The following is a 25,541-nucleotide window of genomic DNA, read 5'->3' on the forward strand; positions in this document are numbered from 1 at the left end:
AACTTGTCAGGGAACTGTGATAATTGTTTCAGTTAATAGGCATGCACATATACGCTATAAGAAGAAAATTATTTATTGAAAATGCACTTTTCTGGCTACTCATGTTGTTTACATCTACCGTTGATCACATTCATTTATCACATATTATATTCTTATATATTATTATATTATCACATATTCGATCACATTAAATTTAAAAATTAGCATATATGAGAAAATGAGGGAAGTTGCTATTCATTGCTCATTTCAACCTAAAATTGAGAGAGCGTACCTGACCATTGTCATTCCTAAAATATATATTGCCATTGTAGCAAGGTCACAAAACAGTAAATGTAGTCTTTTGTGACCTCCCTGCACGTTCATTGCATCGTGAAACGCATAAGTGCAAGAAATAAATCTTGAACATAAAATGAAAACTTGACATAAAATGTTAAATAATATAATGAATGATATAAAATATTGAATAAACTTGAACTCGTATATTCTCTTTACTCATCATCAGTGATCTTCATTACAAAAGCATATTGTGTTAAACTTTTTCGTTTGCGTTTCACAGAGTGGGTACACGAGGGCCAAAATGACAAAATCACATCTGTTTCAAGCTCCAAATAGTCCTGTTGCAATTTGAAGACCATACGTGGAGCTGCATTTTTTTTGAACATGCTCCACATAATAAGCATGACAAAGTCAGCACTGGATAGCAGGACCCCGTCCCCAAGCAGCTTTTCTCACGCTGCAGTTGTATTCAACAAAAGCATGTGAGTGTTGGAGAAGGACATTCAGTTTGGCACAACCGCGCCTGCAAATAATCATAACAAATAAAGGAAGAAGCAAACAAACATAGAAGGACCGTACTTCAAAAAGAGATAAGTCCTGTGTCTCAAGGAGGTGTTACCACTTTCTAAGTAACTTAATTGATTAAGCTTACATCACTACCTGATTAACTGTCCTAACGAGTGTGATCTAATTGCGTGAAGTAATTATTTGGGCTGCTTCGGTGTGTCCATATTTGCGAGGCAAAGCACCGCTGTCGTTTACTAAAAGACTCTTTCTAAGGCGATGCTTGATATAAACCATACTAAACGCATACACGGCTAAAACAACGGCTGAGAGTCTACAGAACGATATCTTTCTGTCATGCGAGTATATCTTTTCCCGGACCGTTCGTGACGGAAAATTTTTTGTCCAGAACGCAGCACAGGATATTATATACATGGTTGTTGTTAACCTCACATAGTTTCTTATTGAAATATTGGCTGGGAAACGTGCTGTAGTACAATTCCCAGCGCTGCACTGCAGTGCCAGTCTAGTTTCGGAATGCAAAACATAACGTTATTAAGAATCGAAAAGCAGGGCACCTGCGAAACACTGTTAGGATACATCAGTATACTGGCACCTTACAAAATCGCGTGACGACAAACAGTGATCAACGCCTGTAGCGCAATAAATACAATCTCTGTTGCCTCCCATTGTTTCCAATGGGCCACACAGCGTTTTAGGGCCCACCAACATGGCGGCCCGAATGCGTACCTCTCTCCCATGAGCCCCTCTCCCATACGCGATCCAGCCTTTACAATCGAGATCAGTGCATCAAACAGTTGCAATGAACAACAAGGGCTGTCCAAGATCAGAACGCCATTGACAAATAACCTTGCAGCCAATAGTTTTATTGTTAGAATTTTTTGGCATGTTATTTGGGTCACATTGTATGTAAGAGCACATTGCTGTACATGATAAACCAGCCATTCTTTTGCTGGCCGTAGTAATTTCAAAGTGCCACCGATGAAGATTATTTCTGTGAAGCTTTACAACCACGCCTTTTTTTGGAGACCCGCTCGAATAGTGATGAGTTTTCTGGTGGAGTTAAAATAGGTCTTACTGGATCAATACGATTCTGAATGCTTTTCGAATAAGAACTAACACCTAGCTAATCCATCCTGTTCCATGGTGGTGCAGCAGAGAAGAGTTCAGGGGAGCTATTCTCGTCAAAGTAATCGACCTGGGTTACAATGTGTCTCACCTATCATTGGTCGTTACCTTGAAGAAGGCGTGAAGAACAGGGGTGAATGCCATGCATCTTCAACCAATAGTCGAGCCCTTGATCCTGCAATCTTCGCGCTTTATCATATCACAGCGAGGCCGCCCTTCCGCGTGTTCTCATCGAAGCAGAAGGTTGTAGGTTGTATCATGAAACAGAAAGTTGTGCCGACGTGCAATATGTGGGCATAGAGTGCATAGCCTACAGTGTGTCGCCACTTGACTCCCAACGTGGCAAAATGTGCAATGTTTGGCAATCTATGCACATGAAAGGTTATTCCACAGTGAACGGAATATCACCACATCACATTAATCATAATACACGTTTACGCCTATGCTCCATGCTTTTTCCTCCTTTTCCCCTGTCGTTTTATTTCAGTATAGCACATAGCGCCCGGATGTCGTAGGGAAAGCGCGAACTTCCTATTGTTCATGCGCTAGAGACACCGGTGGACGACGGCTAGGCATACCGGCTAGAGATAAATAGGCAGAGTTTATGGGCGGAGTGTGTTCTGGTAGCTCTGTCCAACAGTTAGTGACGTAAAGTAATCAAGCTCGATTACTTTTGACGAGAATAGCTCCCCAGTTCTCCAAGTCCCCAGGCTTAAGTTTCCCCTTGGGCAAGGAAACATGGTCAAACTGGGTGAAATATTTTTTAAAATCTCCCTCTTCGAGGACTTTTAGTGCGAAAACAGACAAGATCCGTTTGAGTACCATTACCACCTCGGAAACGGAAAAGCTATCCACTGATGACTTCGCCCCGGTGACATAAGCTATGAAAAGTGATCCTCAGCTGGATTGCAATGGTGCAAACCTTAGTGCATGCCTCTGCTTGTTTCAAACCTGAACACGTCGAAAGACTAGTGCTTGTGAACTGCGACCCATCTGCTGTAAAGGTACTGAGTGTGGTGCGGCCTACTTTGCAAATGGAACAATCACGAGCTTGCTTTAGAATTGTTGAGAAGTTGAACAGTTTCTTCCTGCAGTGTGATAATGAACAAACTTGATTGCAGATGCCCGGACGTCCGTAGCTGCCATAACTACAGGTGCCAATGACGAACTGATGATGACTCTCATGAGGCAGGTCCGTATCAGAGCTAACATGTGCTGTGGTGAAGCAATATAAAGAACTGCTCACATTATAATTCTCAAATGCACTATCTATATACAGGTGCCTCAAACAGTCCCTCAGGAAAGGCCTACTGCGTTTGGAACTCCAACGGTTTTGCAGTCTCTTGAAAATGCTCAGCGTCCCCGACCAGAACAGTCCGCAGCAGAAAAGGTGCTGAAAATTTGTGGTTACTGCGGATCTCATCTACGAACTATCAGCGTTTTTAGGGTGCACTGTAAAACTTGCACACCTTCTGCTCGCTCCTCATTCATTTGTCCACATTGTCATAGCAACATACGCTATGCTAAGCGTTTCAAGGAGCATGTTCTTTCTTGCCGTGCGGTGCTGTCTGTATCATCTTCATCTACATCCGCTGACACTCTGGGTTCAGAGTTACAAATAGACAATCTGATTACGCGTGACAGTCAAGATGGTGCTGCTGACTTGGGCTCCGAAGGTTCTGCTGGAAATGTTCCATGCGATAACGTTGAGGCACTTCTGTCAGATCTTTGTCGCACCTTGGAGGGCCAACACCGTTCCTCAAAAAGAGGCAATTGATGCAGTTGTCGAAGCTGTAACGAATATTATGGCATTTTTGCAACATCCCTTGTGACCTTCCGCACTGTCTTCCGACAAGGATAGGAAATCTGAGTACACGAAACGTGGGATTTATGTTCGGCCCAAACAGATAGTTTTACCTGATGGTAAAAAAGGCATGTTATGTCCCACTCAGGGGACTGCTTTCAAACCTGCTAAAGCACCCTGAGGTATACAACTGGTTGTCACAAAATGTGGAAAGTCCTTCTACAGGTATGCTTAGAGACTTTCATGATGGGCTGCGAGTGAAATCTCACCCAGCTTCTGCTGGGCATAAAGTATAACCTCCTCAAAATGCTCCTCTACTGCGATGACATAGAGGTAGCTAACCCATTGGGAATGAAGAGAGGAAATAGGGGCAAACTGACTGTCTTTTACATTATTTTTGCAAATATGCCCCTCTTTCGTACGGTCACAGGTATCAAACATATTCTTGCTTGGTGTTGGCAACTCCAAAAGCTTGAAGTCTGCAGAGGCCAAGGAAGCCCTCCTAAGGGAGTGTATACAGACCGTAAAACTGTCTCTCATCAGATGAATGACTTTTGTCACATTGAAAGGAGAAGAGCTCTTTCACGGAGCACTTATTGCACTTATGGGTGACAGCCTTGCTTGCCACAATATGGCAGGCTTCAAAGAGTCCTTTGGGCCAAATGTTCTCTTAAGTTGCCGCAGATGTAAAGTGCCCTCAACAGAATTAACAGAGTACAGCTACCACACGCAGTGCCCTCTAAGAACAGACAGGGAAATACAGAAACAAGTTGATGAGCTCAGAACAGCACCAACAGAAAACGAGCGCAGGAAGCTCTCAGCTACATTTGGTTTGAATGGTGACTCTGTTCTAACCAGGTTTCAAAACTTTTCGCTCACAACCGACATCTTGTTTGATCCTATGCACATCCTGCTAGAAGGCATTGTTGTCAAGGAAGTCACTCTTTTCTTCAGATATTGTGTGCGTTCTGCATGCTTGTTCACACGTAAGGCTTTAAATGATCAGCTGCAGAATTTCAAATTTCATAGTAGCGTAAGTTCCAGCGATCATCCACGGGTGCTTGAGGCTGACCTTTCTTTGGTGACATCTGCAAGTGCGGCATCACTACTGATTTTGCACCTTCCATTTATAATGGATGAACTTGTACCTGAGGGTAGTCATATATCATCCCTTGTCCTCCTGAGCCAGATTGTTCAGGTGTGTTTCTCACCAGTTATGAGCGTGGACTGCTTAACTGATCTGGAAACAGCAGTCGCAGATCACAGCAGTCTGTATATCGAGTGTTATGGTGCCTCCAACTTTATTCCCAAGATGCACATGATGGTGCACTTGGTAGATCAAGTAAGGCAGTTTGGGCCATTGAAGCACCATTCAACAATGAGCTGTGAGACAACCAATGCTATTCCAAAGTCTAAGAAGTTCAGCAACTTTAAGAATTTGCCACATTCAGTTAGTGAGCTCTACCAAGTGCACTCATCTGTGAGTCTTTGGAAAGGGTCTGGTGCTCCAAAGAAAGAGTACTGCATCAAGCAAGACGCTGAGCAACCTGCCATCCCTGTTACTGTCAATGAGCAGATGGTCTCAGCAGGCCTGCCAGCAGAGCTGCTTGGGACTGATGTCACATGCATGTTTGGCACCGTTATCAATAATGTTGCTGTTAAAGCAGGGGATGTTCTTATCTGCGGTACCCCCACAGCTGATGTTAGATTTGTGAAAGTAGTGCAGATACTATGCTGTGACAGCACCAAGTACCTCTGCACTAAACTGATGATGAAAAAAGAGTTTAGACGCAAAATCAATGCGTTCGTTCTTCAACAAACAGAGCATGACGTTATCTTGTCTGCTGAAGGTCTCCTGTATCCCTGGCCATGTTTTGTATATTCAAAGAATCGTGAAGTTATTTGCATACCGAAATGCCTGCATTTTGTGCCATAGTGTAGCTTGGATGTGCTTCACATTTTTTTGTTCTGTGAAATGATCCTGTATCAGTGTAAACTTTATGTGGTAAAGTCGTGGTCAGAAATGCATCACTGACATCTCTTTCTTTCTGTTGACCACCGTTCACAGCCGAAATTACCACAGTTTTCACTGATGGTGCAGCCTCTCCTAGATGGGAAATGCCTTCCCGAAAAAATGGAAAAGGTCCTCCACCAACAGCTCCAGGATGAACTGATAGATTATCTGGAGTAAGTAGAACACAGCAAAATGCCTTCTTCGATTGACATAAATATGGGCCAGCTGGTGGAATATATACATGATAGAGAAGGATAATAAAAATTTTGCGTTTACGTCGCAAGTCAACTACAGTCATAAGCGACGCCACAGTGGTCGGCCTGTGGATTAATTTTGCCCACCAGAGGGTTCTTTAACATGCGTGAAACCTCACACATGGGACACACTGCTTAACGTCCCTTCCAAGGGCAGCGTGCATAAGTAATTCATACCCGCCGCCGAATTGCTAGCCTCCTCGGCCAGGATCAAACCTATGTCCTTGTGATTGGAAGGCCGACACTCTACCAGCCGAGCCACCAAGGCAACATACAAGGGTCCACGGCAGGGGTTCCTAAATTTCGTGATTTTCAAGCCAGAATGGGCGCCTTCTGTGAACTCCTTATGCTATGGCAGTAGAGAGAAAACACACACCTGATGGCCAGGTGGTGTTCTTTCTGTAAAGGCATTCTGCAAGTCGAAAGGTGTACTAAGTTTGCCTCCATGTTCGCAAGTTGCCGCAGCTGATGCCCCTTGGAGGTCAATAGAGCCAGTGCTCAGTGCCGGTTCGGCTATTGAGTGGGAGCGCAATATCCTGATCAGTACCAGTCAAAAAAATTGTCGGCATATGTGAATAGTGATTTTTGATTTTGAATCAAACACGAACGAATAATGTCCAATTCGCATCGAAGGCAAATAGTTTTCAAATTGAATACGAATTATTTATGAACACCTGAAAGGTAAATTTTCTGACATGAACTACAATTCAGGGTTTTTAGTGCATAACTGCATGCTTATCTTGGGGGGTTTTTACCTGGTCCTACTTATGTGCTTGGGAACCTCAAACATTACGTTTTGAAAATATAGTGCCTGATGGGTGTACAGCATTGTGTTATTGTGACTAAGCTTTCGACTTTTTCTCCTAGTGAGAATCAACTTCTAATAAACCAGGCGCCATGGCAGCTTAGACAGCAGTACAAGGCACTTGGACGATGTCTGCTCCAATCTTATCCATGCATGACGTGGCCGAATGCTAAACCTGGCTCAAAAGCAGAAAGAAATACGAAACACTGCTGGGTATGCCCTAGTTTATACAGTACCGTTATTACAGTACTAAGTAGTCTGGTGCATTTCTTGCTACATGTTCCAATTTATGGTACAATACGCCATATTCTCAAGCCTCATGCTTTACACACTATTCTCTTTCAGAGTGTATTCGTACACAGACTCTCACTGAAACGCAAGATACGGAGGCTGAGGGCGAGGCAAAGCAAAAATAAGCATGCAGCAGCTGATGCTCAATCTGCTATGGTTACAGGTGCAGATGACATCGAAATTTTTGATAGCAACATGAGCTGTGATGAGGCGCTAAATGAACTGAATGTAAGTGCAGTTGACTGCTCAGTTAAGTGGCCCAGTGTATGGTGTTATAGTTATATGTTTATGCTCCTCAGTGCTGGCTGTGACATGTTCGTCTCCATTATTGATTGGTCTGTTCCATTCATTGTTAATCTGAGTTAAATCTGGTGGATAATGATGCAATGCTTAAAATGAGACTTATTGACAAGCTAAATAAGAGGACATGCTGCTGTTCCTGTAATCGTAATGACTAGAGACCAGATCTTAAGGCAAAATGCATATTTTTCCTTTGCCTCCCTATGGCACCTGCTCAGTAAATGAGTGTTAATCACAAGTTAAGAAGCATTTTAAATGCAATTTGTTAGTGCCTATATTCACTTCTTGTTCCTAATGACTTCTGTATTTATGTGTATTAGTTGCACAATTAACAGTTTTATACCTTCTTATGGGTATTCTTTTTTTTATATTATTATTATAACCTGTGTAATAGGTGGATGGTGTAATGAAAGCGACACCTGTTCTGAGCTCGTAAACCACCATCTATCCATACAACGGCAGATGGACGTTCTATATGGACAGATGGTTCACACGGCTTGTTCTTCTTGAAGTATACTTACATATACTGCTGCATAATGCATGTAGGCAGCGAGGATACCAAAATGAAGTCAGTGTTTTTCGCGTGCCGTTGCAGCAACGGTAACTGGAATACTGACCAGGCAAACAACTGTGCCGAGCACTGTCAGGCTGTTTAGCTATTGTAAACATTTCTGGTTGGAAAGCTAGTAGGATCGTACAGCTTCGTAGCTAGGAAACAGTGTATGACTGTCACTGAATCCCACTCATGGATAATAAATCATAGAAGAGCATGCATAATGATTCAACAAATTAATCCACAGACCGAGCACTGTGGCATCGCTCATGATTCTGGTTGTCTTGTGACATAAACCATGAATTATATAAAAAAGAAAAAAACTTATGGAGGTGTCTGAGCTACAGAATCGAGCACAAGGGACATGGGAAATGAAAAGCAAAAATCTTATTGCGTTGCTTGGGTGCGGTATATAGCACCACAGTTAAAAATATAAAGGTACCTTTCAGAAATAACTTACCATTAACTGCGTTTCGTACTGCATGCTTCACCCACTTGCAGCTCAAATTTCAGATTTACAGCCATTTTTGACTGGAACCAAGGAGCATTTCTTCTTTCCTAACTCCATTTTGGAGCTTCTTGAGCTTGCAGCTTATTGCTTTCCAAATGCGTTTCCAAAGCATCTTCCCAGCGCAGGGGTCGCATGTAAGAGGCATGTCATGACAACTGTACGAAAACCATTGTGTCCAATGTTTGTGTTCCCCCTAGGGTGGTCAATCAGGATATCCTGAATCGCAGGATTTCTCTAAGAAAATCCTGTGATTTCAGGATTTTTCGGAATATTCTGTTTCACCTCTTAGAGGAGGGGTCTGAGGCTCAAAATGAGCCATGGGCCGCATTGACCATTGCCGAGGAGCCGGAGGGCCAATTACCAGCAGCGTGCCCCCTCCTGCCACGGAAAGAAGCAATCCTCACATGTGTACTGTCAGTTATAACACGAATCCCTGTCACAAACATTGAGCAAGTCAAGTGACTACCCATTAGGTACGACAGGGCTCTGTCTTTTTTTCTCTCCCATTTTTTTCTTTGTTTATCAGGGGTGTGCGTGAGGGGCAAGGAGGGTCTTTGGGATTGCAAGTTTTCTCCGCCACTGGACGCACGGCCGAAGTGACATTTGACACTTGTGCGGTGCACTTCCTCTCCTAAAAGAGCGGTTTTTCATAGTCAGTAAAAGTCTCGTTAGCGAAACAAGCAACGGCCTTGATTTTCTGTGGCATATGATATTTACATGCCTAGGACACGATTTCTCGTGGAATTCATGATTGCAGAGTGACAGTGATTGGAGAACCACAGCTTTTGCTGTAGCACCTGTTTCTAACTCAAGTACCACAAAGTTTACCTCAGCTTTCCGTTTATAGCTCCATTCTTAAAACTTGTCTGGTCAGCTTATCTTGAGACACACTGTATATGGTTATAGTGGTAGAGGGAAGTGTGGGCAATGTAGCTGGTGCAGCAAGGATACATCCATGGATGAATACTGGAAATAGGGCTTCTTACGAATGGTACATGTTAATTGCACATGAATGGTACGAATGCTGACAGTCATTCCATGTAGCGCAGAAAGTGAATGGACATTTTGTGGACAGGACGAATGGACAGGTGTCTAACGTAGAGAATTCGTTCCCCATGTATTTTCAGTGGAACAGCACAGGTGCAGTGATTGTTAATAAGGAGTTGTTAGAGATACAGAGGTACCGACTTCAAAAGTTTGGCTGTACTAAAAACAGCTGCTCAGCATCTGTAATTAAGAGGCTAAGATGCACGGAAGCACTGCTAAGAAGCATGTGATTGTTGCAGGCACTAGCAGATTTTGAACATCAAACAGTGAATCTCAACCTGCCTCGTCTGCAACAGCTGTTGCGACTGTCATATGATCTAAGGAAGTTGGAATTCCCTGAAAAACTGCCGTCCTACTTCCTAAATGAGGATGTGGTATGTAGCTTAGTGGCATGGAGGCCACACATATGTTGTACAGTCGCACACAAAGCATGATCACTCCCATATGTATAATGGATCTGTTCCAGCTCAGCTTTGAGGCTGAACTTCGGTTTCAGCTCCAAATGGGAGAAATGGTGGAGAAACTGAACAGCATTCGTCAACACTTCACTATGCGACATGGTGGAGAGACCTTTGCAGATGTAGATTCTTACCTGCGCTCTAAAAAGTGTAAAGCTGCACTTATTACACTGGTAAGTGACGTTGCTGTGTGATAACTCGGGCTTTCCTTTCATATTGTCTTCAGGCTTAAAGTTTCCGCCTGTCATGAGACTTCTCACGTGTCCGTGTACTTTTCTGTTTTTTTTTTTTTCGACTTTGGGAGGTAAAAATCGGGCGAATAACTTCATTCCGAAAATTCATGCAAATTTGGGTGGAAAAATTGCCATCGGACTGAATTCGGGTATAAATCATCTTGCTTTATTGTAGAATAAACATTTGTTGTACCGTTTATCCAGAGGATCAGGAGTCAAGGTCAGTGACATATTTTGTGAAAAACTAGTATGTCATTGCCTTGTGGTGCATAGCTTAAGTGTGGGTTTGCAGGTAGAAGTCGGTTTACCCTGAACAGGTGAATCTTGATTCGGATGCAGATTTGGGGAAAAATCAGGTTTAACCCTAAAACTTCAGAGTCCAGTCATAATTAGATCCCTCTGATTTTCCCTAAGGCTGTGCCTGCCACAGCAAAGAACAAGGCTCATGCAGAGTACCACGGGGAAAACGAGATCATTTGGTTCTCCGTTTTGAAAATGGAATATTGTAATTTTACTTGCTCAGGAGCACAACAGTTATTAAGTAGATATGTAAAATAACAGTGGTGCACCTGCAGTGAATTCCGAGGTAACATTAAGTCGGCTGCTGCCTGGAGCATATGCTAGTGGTCAAAGTGTATCAACGTGTACCAAGGATGTGAACTTTTCTGCAATGACTCAAAACTGCTTTGGAAATCTTCTGGTCTGATTGCCTTGGTGGAAGTCAGTTTATTTGCACAGAATATTTGCACTGCAATGCCCTGCCTAAATACCAGAAAAAAAGTGAATGGGAGGGGAAGGAATCTAGAAGCTGGAGACATCCATGACGAAAAACCCGAGACTGGGAAAAAGGACGAAAAACAGACGACACAACACAAAGTCTCAAACACAGCTAAAGTTTAATCGACAACCGCACACTTTGAACACCATCAGGTGGGGGAGGAGGGACAGTGCAAAAGGCTCGCCAAAGCAGGGCCGAAGGTCACAGACGCTTTGCTGACACAGTTCCCAGCCCCCAAAATTGACAACGTTTCTCTCAAAAGCCTCTGACTGAGGTCGGTCTCCCTGGCCTTGACAAAGGTCTCTTCCCATATGGGAGAACAATTAAAGCAAACTTTGAGATGCTTTGCAAATTCCGACGACTGGTCCTCATTTTTCACCTTCGAAGCGTGCTCCCGGAGTCTGTCATTCAAGCAACGTTTCGTTTGGCCGATATAGCAAAAACCGCAAGCGAGAGGTATCTGATACACCACATTTGACTGGCATTGTACATAGCTATTTTTATGCGATTTACAAACTTTGTAACGCTTCTGGAAAGGACAGAGAGCATCAAGTCTAAAAGGTGTCCGGGTTGTTTTTAAAAACTGCTTTAGACTTGATGCTCTCTGTCCTTTCCAGAAGCGTTACAAAGTTTGTAAATCGCATAAAAATAGCTATGTACAATGCCAGTCAAATGTGGTGTATCAGATACCTCTCGCTTGCGGTTTTTGCTATATCGGCCAAACGAAACGTTGCTTGAATGACAGGCTCCGGGAGCACGCTTTGAAGGTGAAAAATGAGGACCAGTCGTCGGAATTGGCAAAGCATCTCAAAGTTTGCTTTAATTGTTCTCCCATATGGGAAGAGACCTTTGTCAAGGCCAGGGAGACCGACCTCAGTCGGAGGCTTTTGAGAGAAACGTTGTCAATTTTGGGGGCTGGGAACTGTGTCAGCAAAGGGTCTGTGACCTTCGGCCCTGCTTTGGCGAGCCTTTTGCACTGTCTCTCCTCCCCCACCTGATGTTGTTAAAAGTGTGCGGTTGTCGATTAAACTTTAGCTGTGTTTGAGACTTTGTGTTGTGTCGTCTGCTTTTCGTCCTTTTTCCCAGTCTCGGGTTTTTCGTCATGGATCTTAGCCACCAGCTCGCTTGCTTTTTAACCATTTTATCTGGAGACATGACAGACTTGCTTGACATTGAAAAGAAGCCATTCATGTCACAAGCACCAATTCACCATACATTGATACCAGCTTGCCTGCATTCTCTTTTGTCACATTTCCATAGAGTAGCAACATATGTCTTCATAATTTTCGAACTTGTGTTCACCAACAAACAGGAGGACCCAAAAGATCAACGTGTCCCTGGTCCCAAGTTGTTTTTTGCTTCCAAGAAAGAAATTCACACAAGGCACGAAGTGGTCACCCTCAGCAGCGGTTCTTCTATGGAGAAAGCTCTTGTAGTGCTTTTGTGCATATACTATATCAAGAACCTCAGCTACCCGCAAGGCTTTGGACAGACCTTGGGTCTTCTTCAAACTCTCCTGGTCAAAGACTCCTATTTTGATCCCGCTATGCAAACAAAACGTCTTGCTGATCTTTTGAAAGAGATGGGCATGTCTTGCCAGGAATCTCAAAGAGCACAGAGTTTGCTTTCACTTATGCAATAGCATGGACGCATTGATGTGAAAAAGTTTATCGAACTGGACAATACTTTTTTTTTTGTTCTTACCGTCCCAAACAAAAAACGGCATTGTCAGTGGAGGGCCACTTGAAGCGTGCACTTTATCAACGGCTTTTCTGGCGTGAACAGAAGTTGCAAGGAACATTCTATTTTAACTGAATATTATAGGTACTGCATCCAAGGCAGGCGACTCTCACCACTGTTCCGTGGGTCTACAACGTTGCATGTCCTCTGTTAAAAACTGCTGCAGAAACTGAGCAGAAAACAGGCAGAGTAAGCACTGCTGTACCTGTTATTTATTTCGGTGGCCGTTCCTAGGACATAGTGTTCCGTCAGGAATGCTGGTGTTAAAAGTGCCTATTGTCTTTGTTCATTTTCCTGCCACGTTGGTATTCTGTGATATCGGTTCCTATCTAGTACAAGTTTTTATATTATTTATGACTGTGCACAGGTCTGCACAGAAAGATGCTCAGTGGTCATTATCTATTGTTTTGTATGCTAGTCAATTTCAATATTTGTGAAATACAAATATTGCAGTGTACGGTGAGCTCCCAATGAGTGAAATTAAACAGTCAGTATCAGATTTGTTTTACTTAAGCAGCAATTCAATTCACGCAGTGCAGTTTACAGTAGAATTATGATTCATGAAGTGACAGGAAAGTATCAGGGGGGAGCTGATATTGCTCACAGAGACTGTTGTTTGTCGGTGCACCTTCCCGAGCTTCGCCATCGTGTCTAAAGGGCGGGTAGACCTGCAGTTTTAGTAATGCCTCTGATGAGGACAGTGGCCCGCCAAAGAAGAGTCGTTGTTCAAAATTCTCTCTGCCCCCTTCAGAACTGCCCTTCATTTTGCATTTCACTGGAATCGCCGTATATTTCCTCGACCTTTTCTGTTACCATTTGTGGCAAATAAGTGTGTGTTAAGCATAAATTCTTACTTGTTTTCATTTACTTAGAGAGAGTTTTCTGCAATCGTTGTCTTACAGTTCCCTTTAAGCCATAATTTTAACCTGCACCCCAAAAGCCATCAGACTGTCTAATTTCGCTCGGATTATGCAGAATGTTCATGTGTTCGAGTCACTATAGTCGTAGTATTGAATCCCTACTAGCGTAACATATTGCAGCATCTGTAAAGTTTGAGCGCAATGTCATGCGAGTACCATTTCTCAGTGTTTTGTACTGCTTCATTTCAATTCTTTGTGGTCTTATCTTTTTGGTCCTTCAGCATCCCCTTGTGAGGGTGTGAGGGTAGACGAAATACATGTTAGGTTAATCGGCAACATTCGAATTTTGCTTTGTGATATATACGGTGATGTGTTTTCAGCCATTTCGTCACCACCAAGAGGAAACCATGTAGGTGGACTGGAGGTTGTACAGTGGCATGCTATCAACGTTAAAATAAACACAGAAAAAAAGGTTAAAATTTACATCTAGTTCATTGCTGTAAACAAGGAATTCAAGCTAATTGTAAGTAGCTCGAATTCCTTGTTGCTTGTGCGCAAAAGACAATTATGGTGCGACACCAAGCATGAAAAATCAAACTGCCCTTCGACTAGTTTTCCTTTGTAAATACTTGGACAGACAAGAACAAACATTTTCCCCACTATGGCCCGGTTTCACCAACGCTGGTTAACTTTGAACCGAGATCAAGCGTTGCTAAAACTTGAAGTTAACATTCAGTTCTTTTCTACAAAAGTTAGTTGATGACGTGATGAATGTTTCAGTAACAATAAATCCCTTTAGTGAAGCACAGTTAGGCGTTAAATTCAAGTTAAGGGGCCGTTGATCTCGGTTCAAATGTTAATCGGCGTTGATGAAACCGAGCCTAAAGGAACTAGTGATGACTAACAAAATGTGCCTTATGATGGTTGTGACTGTGTGTTGGCTCTCTGCATGCTTTTCTGAAGCCGAGCTTGTTTGCATTTGACGGTCTCTGTCATCTTCAAGAAACCAAAGAAAACATCTAAATCTGCTCTTTACTTTACATCAAACCAAATCAGGCCTAAACAGTTTTGAATTCCTCCTGCAATGGAGGTTATTGGCAAATAAGTGGTCATATTGGAGTGTGCTGACTTTTTTTATTCTTAGTGTGGGTCGAGAGGCAACGGCTTAGCAGTTCGGCTTCCGGTTGGAAAGCGCTCATTATCTACAACGCACTTGCGAGGCGACGAAGTGAACAGACGCGCCATCGCCACCATCATCATCACCTTGGGCGACAAAGGAAGATGGGTGGGCATGAAGTAGTCAGTTGTTGAAGGTAAGCAGCCGAACAAGGTAAGCACGGATTGTCAGATCTTTTAATTTGAGGAGCCATTGACTGTTTTCAATGTTCTGACTGACAATCCATATTACGCCTCACGCAGCTGACACGACAGTGCCCAGGGAGCCAGGTAAGTTAATTGTGGCATGTGTTGCGGCCCGTCTTAATACTTTTTTTTCTGCCTTCCTGCAGCAAATTGGCAAGCGGCTTGGCTAACCAAGTTCTTGCTCTTTGTTGGTGTGACAATTTGGAAACGAACAGCGACTGGATGACGAACAAACTTTCTTGAGTGAAACGGTATTCCAGGCGACCAGTTCTTTTTCATACGTCGTATGGGAGAAGTACGTCGTTCGTGTTCCCGGCCAAGATTCAGGTTTCTTCTAATCTGAAGTGTGTGGTGCAGTGACTACCCCGTTCATATCCTGTACATATCGCTGATCTTCAGTGTGACGACATGCATACTTCGGTGACGTTTGTGGGTGTCACGATGTGACTTTGTTGCGGCTGTGATCTGAGTGCACGTTGTTGTGAAAGCATTTGTCTGCGCAGTTGTTCGTTGAATGACGTTGGATACCGAATTCAAGGTATGTGATTTGTCAATAAAATAGGTGTTTGCAAAGCACAGTGTCTGTGTTAGCGTCTGTGTGTCTATCAGCGACGGGACGAACGTAGCCGACAGGGTGTTATTTCCCGCCCTCGTACAAGTGATCGTTGGCTGCTGCACTTTTCTCCTGAAATGGCATGTTCGAGCAGGGCCCATGAAACAATGTTTGCTTTGCCTTGCTCGTCGTGCCAATTCAGGTTCCCCACCAAACGAAAATTAATTCTGGTACCTCATGTGTACCCCGTGCAGAATCCGGTTCACTGTACCTGCTAACCAGTGGTCCTGGAATGAGGTACACCGTACCGCATTTTTTAAAGAGGTACATTTTTTTAAAAATGTACCTCTTGTTCAGAAGGTACACATGCGTTACGGGGTTTAGAGTGTAGCGCCATCTACCGCTCAAGCTCAGTTTTCGGCGCTGAGCACAGCCGAGACCACCAACAAAAAATCACAGCGGTCAGACAGAGCAATATGTGACGTCATGATGTCTTAGTCGCCGCGTTGTTTGCCTGCCTGGCGTGGTGGCATGCTGTTCGGGGGCGTGAGACCGTGCTTCTGGGGAAAACCCAGAGAGTTATTCAGACTGCATGGTCGGTGTCGGGATTCGGACCGTAGGAATGGTGACGGAATGAACAAACAAAAGCAGCAGAACACACAAGGAGGCGTTTGGGAGAAGTGGGTGTGGAGTTACTGTGATTAGAGAGGTGAAATTCTCAATGTGGTGGACGCTTCACAGCTAGACGCATAGCATCACGCCTCTAGCGAGATACGTTCCTGTATTGCCCGAGTTCTGGATATTCCCTAATACTTACGATCCACTCTTGTGCCACCAAGCCCCCAGTAGTCTTAAGAAAATGAGCAGCGATTACTGAGAAAGAACAGTACCCCAAACACAATTCCAAATAACGAATAACCGAACTACATTTCTACCTTGTTGGTGATTTGCAAGAAATAACAGGCTGTGCCAAAGCCCAACTCACTGCTATTGAAGAAGTTCACTTACCCGTCACTAAAGCCAGTAGTAACGCCGCTGTGGATACCATTGAAAACTTCATTTTCTCGCGATGAATGTTTGATGAATCGTCGTGCTAGAGCTTATGTACCCGCGCTAATAAGGGTGTGAGCGGGGGTCACGTGGAAATAACGTGACATTATCTATTTCCTGCTTTATTTTATGGCGAACAACAACAGCAATAAATAGAATGATGACAATGTTATCGCGGTGTTTCATCATCCTTTAATGTTCCGCCGCTACTCAACGTTTGTCACGGCCGATGATACCACAGTCACTTTCCGCTGGGAAAATGCGGTTTAATTTTCCCACAAATACGCGATAGTTGCTCCGATATGGCTGCCGTTTGATCGAATTGAGCATTACGTCTTGTCGGTCGGTCGGTCAGTCGATCAAGCAAGCAAGGAAGCCAATTCTGAACGATGCGCAGCTACCCAGAGCTGAAGAGCCGCAAACAGGGCGAAACACGTGTCCTCTGGTGCTGTCGCATCGTTCCATGAGTATCTGTTTCTCTGCATCCAGCCATAGAAGCCATCTTAAAGGGACTATGAAACGATTTTTTTTCTTCGTTTCGTTCGAAAGAAGACATTTTTCTGAGTCTAGAACCGAAATTTTACCTTCGTCGCGCGAGCGGTTTTCTCGGGAGCGAATTTAAACGGAGCCGCGAAGGGAGGACAGCTGGCGCCGCACCGTGGCGAGCTACCGAGCGGAGACACAGCGGGCAACTTGACGGGACCACGGCCGGCTCAGCAACACGTCATCGTGACGTGTTGCCGAGCCGAGGAATCACGCCAAGAGCATGCGCCGTAGGATCCCGCGTATGCGTTCATCGGGAGTGGAAATCTCCATGACGGCAGCTTTCGCGCGACCGTCGCATCCTGTGGTTTTCGTCGACATGCCGAGACGATGTTGGATAGTTGGTTGCCCCAATTTACGTCAATATTCGCCTGGTATCCAATGTTTAATGCTTATCAGTTCCGAGACGGACAGCTTTTGACGCCACAAAGCAATCGGACCGCCGGAGTGGAAAGACGATGCGGTGCCATCGACTAGCTGCTCGTGTTTGTAGCGGACATCTGCATGATCGAATTTGCGAAGCGTACGCTGAACTTCTTCAACGTACTGGATAACGAGCTTAGTGTCGTCTGAATCAAGGTGTAGCACAATCACAATACCTGTCCACACCTGGGAAAGAACATCCACCTAAACGGCGCAAAGGTGTGAGTTCGTTATCGGAGCTGACAAAGGTCTCTCAACGCTAAATGTTCAGATTTACGACGTGTTCAACATTAAATACAGAATACGTGACGTGCTCATAAATAAACTTCTTGCATGAAACATAATCTGCCACCTGTAGAACAATAAATGCAGAGTAAATCAAAATCGCCTAAAGGCGCGAAGCTCCTTTGAATAATAACAGTAATGATGTAAATGTAATGAGTTGAAACAAAGTAAAACAAAACATTAGACCATTAGGTCACCCAGTCTTTTACGATAATTCGTGCAAACAAATCGAGCAACAAAGGGGGCATCTTCCAAATATCACAATCTCACTTCACAACGCACTCCCTTTGTTGTCAGATTGCTAACATGTAAACATAACTGCAACTGACGTAAATATAACTGCAACTCCAAGCAACCACCAGACACTTTCCGTTGGTGACGGCGATACAACCAATACATGTTGCGGTGAATCGCTAGAGGCCCACTAACTCGTCAGCAAAACTCTCAAAGCCACGGAGGTGCGTGAGTTCCTTGTTGTGAACGGCCGCAGATCAGACGACGAATACATTCGACGAACAAAGTGCAGCTCACATGTCATACTTGCCAGTTCAACTGTAGCAAACGATTCACATGCGAAAAGCTGTTCATTCTAGCGTGTTATCCGAACGCCTCCAACCAAGAAAACGTAATGCTTCAACTTCAACCCTCAGACGCGACCAGAGACCTTTTGACCTTGTATGTGCGACTGGACAGCGGCAGCAGCGGCAGCCACAGCGCGAGCTCGCGGCATTCCTTGCCATTGTGCAACACCAGTGACGTCACGGGGAACCGAAGTGCGGTCCGTACAGTTACACCATCGACAGGGAAATATGCGCGGGAGAGGAGGAACGCGGAAGAGACATTTCCAGCGCGCGCTCCTCGCAGAGTGGAGCGATTTCGTCCGGAAAAATTTGTGTCATATTAGTTTCTCTGCGGGAAGAACAGTTTCCAGCGAAAAAAAGTATGGGGGTTCGGGAAATTTCATAGTCCCTTTAATCTGTAAGTTTGAATTTCAAACACGTCTAGCGTCATTTACTTGTTTCTCTAATGGCTTCCCCCCCCCCCACCTCTTTATAATTCACTGGCTTGCACTGTGGCACAGCGAGGAGTGCTCAGTCACCCTCCCAGGTGTATATCGCTCGCTTAGTGACCCCTGGTTGGCAAATTCCGAACGATGCGCAGCTACCCAGAGCTGACGAGCCGCAAACACGGCGAAACACGTGTCCTCTGGTGCTGTCGCATCGTTCCATGAGTATCTCTTTCTCTGCATGCAGCCATAGAAGCCATCTTAATCTGTAATTGTGAATTTCAAACACGTCTGGTGTCATTTATTGTTTCTTTAATGGCTTTTTCCCTTGCAATATGTATATATATATATATATATATATATATATATATATATATAGGTAATGAATATACGTAATGAACATGCAGGATTATATCGATGAGGGACTGCGACAATTGGCTTGTGCCACGTTTTACAAAACTTTAGACACTCATCCCACGGAACAGATTGTTTCAGATATCACAAAACATCTAAAGGCATTAAAGGCCGCAAAGAAAATCGATTCGGCGGTATATGAATACCTTCTTCCCCGTAACTCAAAGCCCCGTAGATTCTACATGCTCCCAAAGATTCATAAACCGGGGAACCCCGGACGTCCAATCGTCTCCTGCAATGGGACAGCCACTGAAAAACTCTCTAGTTTCGTAGATCATCTTCTTAAGGACATACCCCCGCGACTACCATCGTACATCAAGGACACCAATCACTTCCTGCAAATACTAAATCAATGTCAGCCACCCCCATCTAGTCTCCTAGTTACGTTAGATGTTTCTTCCCTCTATACCAATATTCCCCACGATGATGGCATAGCTGCAGCCGAGGCGGATTTTTCAAAGTATTCTGATTCTTCTTGTGATCCATCTGTCGTATCTACTCTACTAGAACTGATCCTAAAGAACAACAACTTTGAATTTAACGATGGCCACTATTTACAAGTCAACGGCACCGCTATGGGCACTAAAATGGCACCAAACTATGCAAATCTATTCATGGGTTCACTAGAAGAAGCATTCTTGAGCACGCGTGAGGACAAACCCACTTTATACAAGCGCTACCTTGATGACATATTTATGATCTGGCCACATTCGGAAGACAGCCTATTGGAATTTATACGCGATTTCAATGAGTTCCATACTTCTATTGACTTCACTCACACCTATTCTGCCGTCACTGTAAGCTTTCTTGATGTTCAAATTGAGCTAACCAATGGAGTTTTAACGTCTGATCTGTTCCGTAAACCCACAGACTCTCAGCAGTACTTGTCATTCCATAGTTGTCATCCTCGCCACACGAAACTGGCCATTCCCTATAGTCAAGCCCTTCGGTATAGGAGAATCTGCTCGAATGACGACGATCTGGACAGAAATTTAGAACAGCTGCAACAAACCTTTGTCGGTCGTCAGTATCCACCCGATCTAGTTGAAGATGCTCTCAACAGAGCTCGCAAGGCAAACCGTCTAAGCTTACTGGAGAAAAGACAAAACAAATCAGAAAGTAATGCCGTGAACTTAACTGTAACATTCGCCGGAAATATGCCAAACATTAACAACATACTTAGCCGTCACCACAGTATCCTTCTCCAGTCAGAACGCACGAAAAACATATTTCCTAATCCACCACGTGTCGCTCACAGACGTACACGTAACTTACAAGATAGCTTGGTCCGCTCTAAAGTAGGCGAACCCACTAGCCATCCGGCGGGCTGTCATCCATGTAATGGCAGGAGATGCCAGATTTGCAAGTTAATGGAGACCGCACAGACGGTCAGAAGTACGAATTCCAACTTTACCGCCAAGATCAACGCAGACGTAGACTGTAACTCATGCAACGTTATCTATCTAATCCAATGCAACACATGCCGGGCCCAATACGTGGGTCAGACAAAAACTTCTTTCCGAATTAGATTCAACAATCACCGATCGGATGTTACCAAGAAACCTAATCTTCCAGTCTCACGCCATTTCAAACAACCAGAACATTCAATCAACGAAGCCTCAGTTTTTATTCTCCAGTCGAACTTTACCTCCGACCGCTCCCGGGAACAACGGGAATCTTACCTAATTTACAAATTCCGATCGGCCATTAACGAGGACCCTGGCATGCTGTCAACAATAAGAAGTCTAACAACCTAGATAAGACTCTGTTGCCTTTTCTCGTTTCAGCCAGATCAAAATCCCCACTGACCCACAAGGACGATGACCCCACTCCTGGACCTGACACGAAAACGCTCTGGAATTTCCCCAATTGACAACCGCCAGGTGGCGGGAATTTCCCCCAACCGACCACGTCATTCTCAAGCCCCTTATCAGCCTCGTGGCCACATTTAGCTCTTTTGTCCCGAAGAAGGCGGAGCTTCCGCCGTAACGTTGACATCCTCCCTAACTTTTATCATTTTTAAGTTTTAATAAACCCCTTTTTTGTTACTTCCCCTACTTTCGTCTTCTGTCTCCCATTTATTTCAATTTATTTCTGTCTCCATTTATTCTGTCTCCATTACTAGACTTAGTCCTGACGAAGACAGTGCCACTGTCGAAACGTCGACAACCCTTTTAGCATTCCAAGTATCTTAAATGTAAATAAATTATTCCTTTTTTCTTACTTCCCGTACCTTCGTAGTCTGTGTTTCAATTTTCATTTCAGCTACATATATTCGCGGTCGTCCGAACCCCATTCACCAAGTATATATATATATATATATATATATATATATATATATATAGGTACTAACAAAATATGAAGCAGACAACGAAGATGTAGGAAGTAGAAAAAGGGGGAGTTATTTATTTACTAGTGGAAAGTTAAGGGGGAAGTCAACGTTGCGGGGGAAGCTCCGCCTTCGTCAGGACTGAAGAATGACAAATGACACTTGGAGTTTTATACAGTGCTACAATGACGTCACAATCGGGAGGTCCCGCCACCTGGCGGCCCTCAGCAGGTCAAGTACAAGGAAGTGGTTGAGTCATGTCCGGTGAAGAGGTCATCGTCCAGGAGGTGGGATGGAATCTAAGGGCTGTGGACTGTTGTTCTGCAAAGAAAAGGGGAACAAGCAGCAGTACACTATCTAAGCAGATAAGTTTCTTATTGTTGACAGTACACCAGGGTCCTCGTTTATGATAGATTGGAATTTGTATATAAGGTAAGATTCGCGCTGTTCTCGGCACCGGTCGGAACTGAAGTTTGTTTGAAGAAGGAAAATTGAAACACCGTTAATTGAATGCCCTGGCTGGCTAAAATGGCGTGAAACTGGACGATTCGGTTTTTTCGTCACGTCCGATCGGTGATTGTTAAATCTGATTCTGAATGCGGTTTTCGTCTGGCCCACGTACTGTGCTTGGCATGCGTTACATTGAAGGAGATAGATAACGTTGGACGAATTACAGTCTAGATTTGCTCTAGTTGTCACTCTGAAGTGAGAACTAGTACTTTCGGCTATGGTGGCGTTTTGCATTGATTTGCATATTTGACATCTGCGGCCTTCACATGGGTGACAACCCATTGGTGAATCATTTGGTTCGTTGATTTTGGAATGAACTGAGCTATCTAGCAGATTGCGTGCGCAACTGCAGGTGACACGAGGTGCCCGCGGAAAAATTTCCTTTGTGCGCTCGGATTGCTGAAGTATGCTATAGTGTCGATTCAGTATACCTTTAATGTTTGGGATATTTCCAGCAAATGTTACGATCAGGTTGATAGCGTCCTCTTTTGTGCTATTTGTTCGCGTACCGAATAGTGACTGGCGCTCTATTTTTCGGGCCCTGTTGAGAGCGTCTTTCACAAGGTTCGGTGGAAAATGGCGGTCAACGAATGTTTGTTGCAACTGATTTAGATTCCTGTCAAGATCGTCATCGTTCGAGCAGATTTTCCTGTACCGAAGGGCTTGGCTGTAAGGGATGGCAAGCTTTGTATGCCGTGGGTGACAGCTATGAAAGGACAAATACTGTTGGGAGTCAGTGGGCTTCCGGAATAGGTCGGTGCTTAGAACTCCGTCTTGTAGTCTTACCTGAACATCTAGGAAGTTAACAGTTGCAGTTGAATACGTGTGGGTGAACTTAATAGTGGGATGAAATTGGTTGAGATCATTTATGAATTCTATGAGGTCCCTTTCTGAATGTGGCCAGATCATAAATTTATCATCCAGGTAGCATAATGTAAAAAACCCCGAGACTAGGGGACACGAAGGGACAGACACAACACGATCCAGGTAGCGTTTGTAAAGTGCCGGCTTTCGCTCACGTCCTTCCAGAAATTTTTCTTCCAAAGTTCCCATGAATATATTTGCATAAGTATTTAGTGCCCATAGCCGTGCCGCTGATTTGGAGGTAGTGCTGACTGTCAAATTCGAAGTTATTGTTTTTAAGGATTAGGTTTACTAGCTTGGACAGGGCAAGTGGGTCGATAGGACTGTGTCCGGCGTATCTAGAAAAAGCTGTCTCAACTGCAATAATGCCGTCTTCGTGGGGAATATTAGTGTAGAGGGACGAGACATCCAAAGTAACTAGGAAACATTAGATGTACAACATACATTAGATGTGTCGTCAGCGTGGATGTCTGTGGACGTCCCAGAAGACTCCTTCCTTCACTTGGACCTGTGAGAGTACACATATGCAGAGAGTGACTTTTCCGGGATAAATGCCTTTCTGAGGTTCGGGAGGTAAAAATCAGGCACTATTTTCAAATCTGTAATTCGGGAAGAAATCTGGTGATTATTGTGCCTTCGGGTGTTATCGGGGTTGTTTGTTTCTCCTCTTGTCTATTAAGTCTTTTCCTAATCTTTTTTTCTTCTTGTGACCTACCAGGGCTAATCTCCGGAGGCATAGACAGTGCTGGCACACATGGGTGTACCGCTAGGAACGTAAGTGACCAATTCTTACATATGTTACACGTGGCGACCTCCGTTCGTCTTCAGTGGAAACGTCACTTGAGGATTTCATAGTGACTGGAATTCGTGGAGAAATCGGGTTTAACCCGAATTGGTCGGAGGTCCGTTCGTGGTTGGGGGGGGGGGGATAACCGGGCGGTATTGGGTTTAACCCGAAAAAGCCACACCCCACATTTATGTAGGACGAAACTCGTTATCCCCAGGTTATTCCAACATCCAGCTTCAGACGTATATATGATATCCTTAGGACTGCCATGTGCTGGGGTACAGATCACCGCGTATGTTCGTTTCTTGATATCTTGAGGATATCATTGCCGCACTCTATTTTCTTCATCAATGCTGGATATCACATGGATATCCATCAGACAGACGAATCCGACCACGTACGCCACGGACAACACCGAATATCCACTGGTTGTACGATTAATCTTTTAATTAATCGTACATCAAGTGGATATCTGGTGTTGTTGGGGAAGGGACTTGCCATAACCATGCCTAGGACATGAATAAACGCAAAAAGGAAAGTCGTTGCTCGTGACTGCAGGAGGACGTGGTCCTTTTGGTCTTTTGGCATTGCTAGACCGATGTTCTAACCATGGTTAGACAATCGGGTGTGTTATCGTGCCTAATCTTCTACGGAAGCGCGTCTTAGAAGCATTTAGATGTAGCAGCCGGCGTAGCGAACCTTCTCGTGGCCAGCTTACATCACGAGGGATGGAAAATTCCGTAGCGAGGACCATGGCTCTAACGTAGTTATCTGCAACTTCCACGAATCGACTACACTAAGAGAATTTACCTGCTTCAAAAATTCGACGATCGAACGATCGAATGCCATTTAGAAAAGTTAAAAATCTGGCGACCGGTCAGTGTCATGGGTAATAGAGAAAATACGCAGTGAACGGCATGGCAGAGGAGAGTGTCCCAAATGACAATTTCACGTACGATGTTCTACATCAGGCAGTTATTCGTGAGTCGAGTAGCACAACCAAACTGAAGTTGTGTTTGATGCATCGTCGCACTACCCAGTATAATTGTCGTCGCTTAACGACAATCTCGCGAGTGGTCCTAATTTGACAAAGGATCTTGTAGCACTGCTGTTAGACATCAGAAGCCACCGGATTGTGCTGATGCAGGACGTGGAAAAAGCGTTAACTTAAGCAACACTATATTCAGGCGCACACGCGTGTTCACTCTCAGAAAAAGTTCATATGCTCACGAGAGAAGTGAGCTGTCAACACAATTATACTGTGACGATGAAGTGGGGAGGTTTTCCACTCTAGGAGTGGAACGCTGCCCATAGTTAGGGGGTCTGATAATGGGGGCTGTAAACAGTTTAAGCCAAAGGCGACGTACAGTTCATTGAATATGATGTAAAACACGTCAATTAAAGCATTTCCTCTCACGATGTACGAGGGGTGGAGGGGTATATGTTTAATGCTGATATAAAAAAGAAAAAGAAGGGTAAGGTTAGCCATGATGTAGGTTTGCTATTTCCTAGAGCAAAACAAAAAGGAAGATGAAGCTGACACTTGTGCAAATTAGCAGTTTTCGCTTTCCCATTGGAAATGAACGCCGTTCAGCAGCACCTGTATGTGTAGTGGATCAAAGTAAAAGAAATGTATGCTAGCCTTTACGCGCTTCCTTAAATTTCAGTGTGAAATGCTGGAGGCACTCAGCCATTTTGTTTTCGGACGGCAAAGAAGGCACAAAAATTATAAATTAGTACCGCTTTTTGCCTCCCCCACCTTGAACATATCGTCTAACGCAGGTCAGGGACCGGAGACCCCATAGTAGACTCATCCATCTTGACGAAGTGGGTGAGTC

At 44.2% G+C, this 25,541-nt stretch overlaps 1 long non-coding RNA gene across 1 annotated transcript; it reads left to right on the forward strand.

Annotated features, from left to right (window-relative positions):
• Positions 1-14,819: 14,819 nt before the first annotated feature.
• Positions 14,820-15,509, forward strand: LOC135373030 (uncharacterized). The gene is made up of 3 exons (XR_010416233.1): positions 14,820-14,890; positions 14,997-15,023; positions 15,086-15,509. It is a non-coding gene; the product is annotated as an uncharacterized LOC135373030 (long non-coding RNA).
• Positions 15,510-25,541: the final 10,032 nt, after the last annotated feature.

Source organism: Ornithodoros turicata, unplaced genomic scaffold, assembly GCF_037126465.1.
Source record: "Ornithodoros turicata isolate Travis unplaced genomic scaffold, ASM3712646v1 Chromosome189, whole genome shotgun sequence".
Lineage (NCBI taxonomy): Eukaryota > Metazoa > Arthropoda > Arachnida > Ixodida > Argasidae > Ornithodoros > Ornithodoros turicata.